Source organism: Heterodontus francisci, unplaced genomic scaffold (genome assembly GCF_036365525.1).
Source record: "Heterodontus francisci isolate sHetFra1 unplaced genomic scaffold, sHetFra1.hap1 HAP1_SCAFFOLD_49_2, whole genome shotgun sequence".
NCBI classification, from domain to species: domain Eukaryota; kingdom Metazoa; phylum Chordata; class Chondrichthyes; order Heterodontiformes; family Heterodontidae; genus Heterodontus; species Heterodontus francisci.
In genome coordinates this window covers 1125030-1131040 of record NW_027140919.1, presented here as the reverse complement: position 1 = coordinate 1131040, position 6011 = coordinate 1125030, and positions in this window count along the sequence as shown.

Genomic DNA, 6011 nt, shown 5'->3' with positions numbered 1-6011 from the left:
TGATCCCTGTTAGTGCCGGAGGTGTTGCTCCTGTTGATACAATGGAATAGCACATTGAAAGGAGCCCTTTTTAAATAGAAGACGGAAACCCTCCAGTAACACAATTAGGGTCCATGGAGACTGGCATTAATTACAGTCACTGAACAAACAGGTTCAGTTAACCCCTTTCAATCTAATTTTTTTTGCACCGCAACAAAGCTGAATATTTACCTGGTCTCGATGGGCTATATGAGAGTTGCTGAGGGATAATATTGTGGAAAAGGCAGAATCTTCCTGTCATCCTTGGAAATGAGAGTGACAGAAGATGGAAACCCTCCAGTGACACAAAAGGTTCACTAATGTCATTAACGGAAGGAAATCAGCTTTCCTTATTTAGTCAGTCCTACATGCGACCCCAGGCGCACAGCAATATTGTTCACGCGTGCATGCCCTCTGAAATGGCTGAGCATGCCACTCAATTGTAATTAACCATTACCAAGTCAATAAAAAGCAAAGAAACTGGATAGACCATCCAGCATCGTCCTGGGCACCTGCAACGCCAACGGCAAAACTAGACCTGTTGACCCTGCAAAGTCCTACTTACTAACATCTAAGGGCGTGTGCCAAAGATTGGAGAGCTGTCCCACAGACTAGTCAAGCAGCAGCCTGACATGCTCGTATTCGTGGAATCATACCTTATAGACAATTTCCCTGAAACTGCCATCACTATCCCCGGGTGTGTCCTGTTCCACCCACTGGACAGACCCAGCAGAGGTGGAGGTACAGTGCTCTACAGTAGTGGGGGAGTTGGCCTGGGAGTCCACTGCATCGACTCTGGACATCATGGCATAAGGTCAAACATGGGCAAGGGAAACTCCTGCTGATTAACACCTACCGCCCTCTCTCAGCTGAATAATCAGTACTCCTTCATGTTGAACACCACTTGGAGGAAGCACTGAGGGTGGCAAGGGCGCATAATGTACTCTGGGTGAGAGACTTCAATGTCCATCACCAAGAATGGCTCAGTAGCATCACTACTGACGGACCTGGCGGAGCCCTAAAGGAATGGCTGCTATACTGGGTCTGCAACAAGTGGTAAGGGAGCAAACAAGAGGTCAAAACATACTTGACCTCGTCCTCACCTATCTACTGCTGCAGATGCATCTGTCCCTGATATTATTATTGGGAATGACCGTCATCGATTCCTTGTGGAGACGAAATTCTGCCTTCACATTGAGTATACCATCCATCGTGTTGTGTGGCACTATAACTGTGCTGAATAGGATAGATTTCGAACAGATGCAGCAATGAAAATCTGAGCATCCATGAGACGCTGTGAGACATCAGCAGCAGTAGAATTGTACTCAATCACAATCTGTAACATCATGGCTCGGTATATCTCCAAGTCTACCATTACCATCAAACCAGAAGACCAACCCTGGTTGAATGAAGACTGCAGGAGGGCATGCCAGGAGCAGCACCAGGCATACTTCAAAATGAGGTGTCAACCTGGTGAAGCCACAAGCAAAGACTACTTGTGTGCCACACTGTGCAAGCAACATGCGATAGACAAAGCCAAGTGATCCCATTACAAACGGATCAGATCTAAGCTCTGCAGTCCTGCCACATCCATTCGTGAATGGTGGTAGACAATTACATAACTAACTGGAGGAGTTGGCTTCACAAATATCCCCATGCTCAATGAAGGGGTTGTCCAGCACAACAGTGGACAAGATAAGGCTGAAGCAATCTTGAGCCAGAAGTACCGAGTTGATGATCCATCTGGGCCTCCTCCTGAAGTCTCCGGCATCTCAAACGCCAGGTTTCAGCAAATTTGATTCACGATGCGTGATATCAAGAAACGACTGAAGCACTGGATACTGCAAAGGCTACGGGCCCTGACTATATTCTCGCAATAGTACTGAAGGCCTGTGCTCCCCAACATGTCGTGCCCCTAGCAAAGTTGTTTCAGTACAGCTACAACACGGGTATCTATCTGGCAATATGGAAAATTGCCCAGGTATGTCCTGTACACAAAAGCACGACCCAGCCAATCTACATCCCATCAGTCTGCCCTGAATTATCAGTAAAGTGATGGAAGGTGTCGTTGTCAGTGCTGTCAAGCTGCACTTGATTAGCAATAACCTCTTCAGCGATGCTCTGTTTGGGTTCCGCCAAATCCACTCAGCTCCTGCCCTCATTAGAGCCTTTGTTCAAAAATGGGCTGAAGTGCTGAACTCAAGAGATGAGGTGAGAGTGACTGCCCTTGACATCAAGGCAGCATTTGACGGAGTATGGCACCACGGAGCCCAAGCAAAACTGAAGTCAATGGGAATCAAGGAGTAAATTCTCAGCTGGTCGGATTCATACAGAGCACAAAGGAAGATGGTTGTGGTTGTTGGAGGCCAATCATCTCAGCTCCAGGACATTTCTGTTGGTATTCCTCAGGCTAGTGTCCTGGGCCCAGCCATCTTCAGCTGCTTCATCCATGACCATCATTCAATCATAAGGTCAGAAGTAGGGATGTTCGCTGATGATTTCACCATGTTGAGCACAATTCCAGACTTTACAGATACTGAAGCAATCCGTGTAGAAATGCAGCAACGCTTGGACAACATCCAGGCTTCGGCTGATAAGTGGCAAGTAACATTCATGCCACACAAGTTCCAGGCAATGACCATCTCCAACAAGAGAGAATGAAACCATCTTCCCTTGACATTCAATGGCATTAGCATAGCTGAATCCCCCACTTTCAACATCCCGAAGGCTACCAATGACCAGTAACTGCACGGGAGTAGCAATATAAATGCTGTGGCTACATGAGCAGGTCAGAAGCTAGTAGTCCTACGGCGGATAACTCACTCCTGACTCCCCAAAGATTTTCCACCATCTAAAAGGCACAAGTCAGGCGTGTGATGGAATTTTCTCCACTTGCCTAGATGGATTTCGCTCCACTAACACTCAAGGACATCGACACCATCTGGGACAAAGCAGCCCACTTGATTGGCACCCCATTCACAAATATTCATTCCCTCCACCACCGACGCACAATGGCAGCAGTGTGTACCATCTACAAGATGCACTGCAGCAACGCACCAAGGCTCCAAAGACAGCTCCTTCCAAACCCACGAGCTCGACCACCTAAATCACAAGGGCAGCAGATGCATAGGACATCACCACCTGCAAGTTCCCCTCCAAGGCACACACCATCCTGATTTGGAACTATTTCGCCGTTTCTTCACTGTTGCAGGGTCAAACAAATGGAACTCCATTCTTAATAACACTGTGGGTGTCCCTACCCCACATGGATTGCAGCAGTTCAAGCAGGCAGCTCACCACCACCTTCTCAAGGGCAATTAAGGATAGTCAACAAATGCTATCCCAGCCAGCGATGCCCACATCCCATTAATGAAGATAAAAATAATGATGCCAGAGGACTGGAGGGCTGTAAATGTTATACTCTGTTCAAAAAAGGAGAGGTTGGATGAACCCTGGAACCATCAGTCTAATGTTGGTGGTTGGAAGCTTCTCGAGGCCATAACACAGCACAAAATAAATGTCTTGCTTGTAAAAACATGAGTTTATAAATGACAAGCAGCACGGATATGTCAATGGAAACTCATATCTCATAATCTTGATAGAGTTTGTTAAGGACGTAACTGAGTGTTAATGAGGATCGCGTGTTTCGTGTTATAGAATCATAGAATCAGAGAATGTTTAAGGCACAGAACGAGGCCACTTGTTCCATTGTGTCGGTGCCAGCCGGAAAATGATACACCTATTCTCATCCCATCTTCGTGCATTAGGTCCATAGTCCTGCAGATTACAGCACTTGGGATACACATCCAGACTCCGTTTGAATGAGTACAGGGTTTCTACCTCAACCATCCTTTCAGGCAGCTCGTTCCAGACCCTCACAAAAAGCAAGCCACGCAGAACTGAGCCCTGCGGAATGCCACGGGAAGCAGTCCCTTTCATACTGCTTAAAACGTTAGCAATACTGCAACAGCTTAGAATTATTAAATAAACCTAACCAGTATTGATCCATGCTGCGAAAAATCAATACAGTTCACTAATTGAGATAAAACTTCCTAAAACAAAACATAGACAACAATTTCTGTGGCCTGGACGAGTCCGTGTTTCAGGTATAGATGGAATGTGCGAGATGGCAGCCCCTCTTTCAGTATATCAAGTTTTAGTTGCACCTCAGCCCCACGCTCCTGATCTTTGGGCACCCAGTGGAGAGGGGCATGGGCCGGGAGGAGGATCTGCTCGTCGGTCTTCTCCTGGGCATGACCAAGGTGGCCATTCACAGGTGCAGGCTGCAGGCCATCAGGGGGTCCATCCACCCTGATTGCCTGCCCCTTTTCCGAGGTTACATTCGTGGCTGCGTATCCCTGGAGAAGGAGTAAGCTGTGTCCGCCCGTTCGTTTAAAGGCTTTCCACGACTGGTGGGCACCGCAGGGGCTGGTGTGCATTTTCGATGCCGAGAATGGCATTTAAGTTTGAGTTTGTTTTATATATTTGATTTTAATGAAATAATATTAAAGTGGGTAGATACAGAGTAAAGCTCCCTCTACACTAAAAGAAAAACGGATTAGATGCAGAGTGAAACTCCCAGCAAACACTCCCAGGACAGGTACAGGTTTGGTTGCTGCCTAATTTGAGTGCTAACTGCTGATGGCAGCAACGAGCCACAGCTGATAGTGCTGGCAGCAGTTGAAGGTTGTTGAGGTGGAGGGAGGAACTACGTTGAGCAAAGGACAGCTTCAACTACAATTATCATTCCAGTGAAGAAAGAGACATTTTGTTGGACACAAGGCTTTGTTTGGAGGTGGGTGCTGAACACCAGTAGTTTGCTTTGCTTTGGACTGTTGGTTAGGAACACGTTGCCGGACAAAACAAGGGGTGAGGCTGCCAACTCAGCAAGAATCTGCACTGCTGCGTATTTTTTCCGCCAGTGTCACTGCCTTCAAGACGACACGCAGCTCCCGACGGAGACCATAAGCCGTTCCTCTCTTAGAGAGTTGCTTGCCTTTTACCAGGATCTATTCCGAGTCTGAACATGGTTGGCTCCAGTCAGGGCACTCCCCGCCGACGGAGGAGAACGATTCGGTTGTCCGGACGGCCGACTTCGGCGTTGCACCAGCGTGCCGGGGAGTAGCCAAAGCCCCCGGGACCCCTCTCACTGCGGATGAGCGGACCCCGCTCCGTGGAATCTGTTCATCGGACGCAGGCCCTGAAACCCTCCTCAGGACCCAGTCCCGCACAACCCGTGCCACCTCTTGGAAATGCCCTCCATGCCATTCCAATCAGCGCAGAGGGGGTTCCTTTACGAGCTGCTCCTGCACACTCTCCACTACCACGCCCTTGTCTGCCAGCTGGACACGCCCTGGCGGTTCATGTTGCCATCTCGCAGCGAGGGGAAACCCCGACGGAGGACTCTCCAAGCGAGAGTCCTCCCCTTTTACATCAGGGACCTGGCTCGGGTGGAGGTTGCTGCAAAGGGCAGTCCCGTGCACCAGTCTTTTCAGTCGGTTCCTGGACTCCCAGGCTGATGGCAATTTCTGCGCTTGGACGAGTCTTTGTTCACGTAATATGGAGTGTGCGAGGTTGCAGCCCCTCTTTGAGTATTTGAAGTGGCTGCTCCTCAAGTTCTGGCTGCACTTCAGGCCCACGCTCCTGATCTTTCGGTACCTGGTGTGGAGGGGCGTGGGCCAGGAGAAGGATCTCCTTGTCAGAATGCTTCTGGGCCTGGCCAAGGTGGCAGGTCCAAGCTTCGGGCCGTCGGAGGGTCCGTCCGCCCTGATTGTCACCCCTCTTCTGAGGGGGTGTTCACGCCCAGGTGTACCTGGAGAAGCAGCATGCGGCATCCACCGGCACACGTGAAGCCTTCCGCGACCGGTGGGCACAGTACGGGCTGGAGTGCATCGTCGACGCTGGGAATGGCATTTTAATTTGAGTTTTTTTGTTTTATTTATCTTTTCTTTAATAAATGAATTTTGAAATGTCAATGGAGGGGGCCTGGAAGG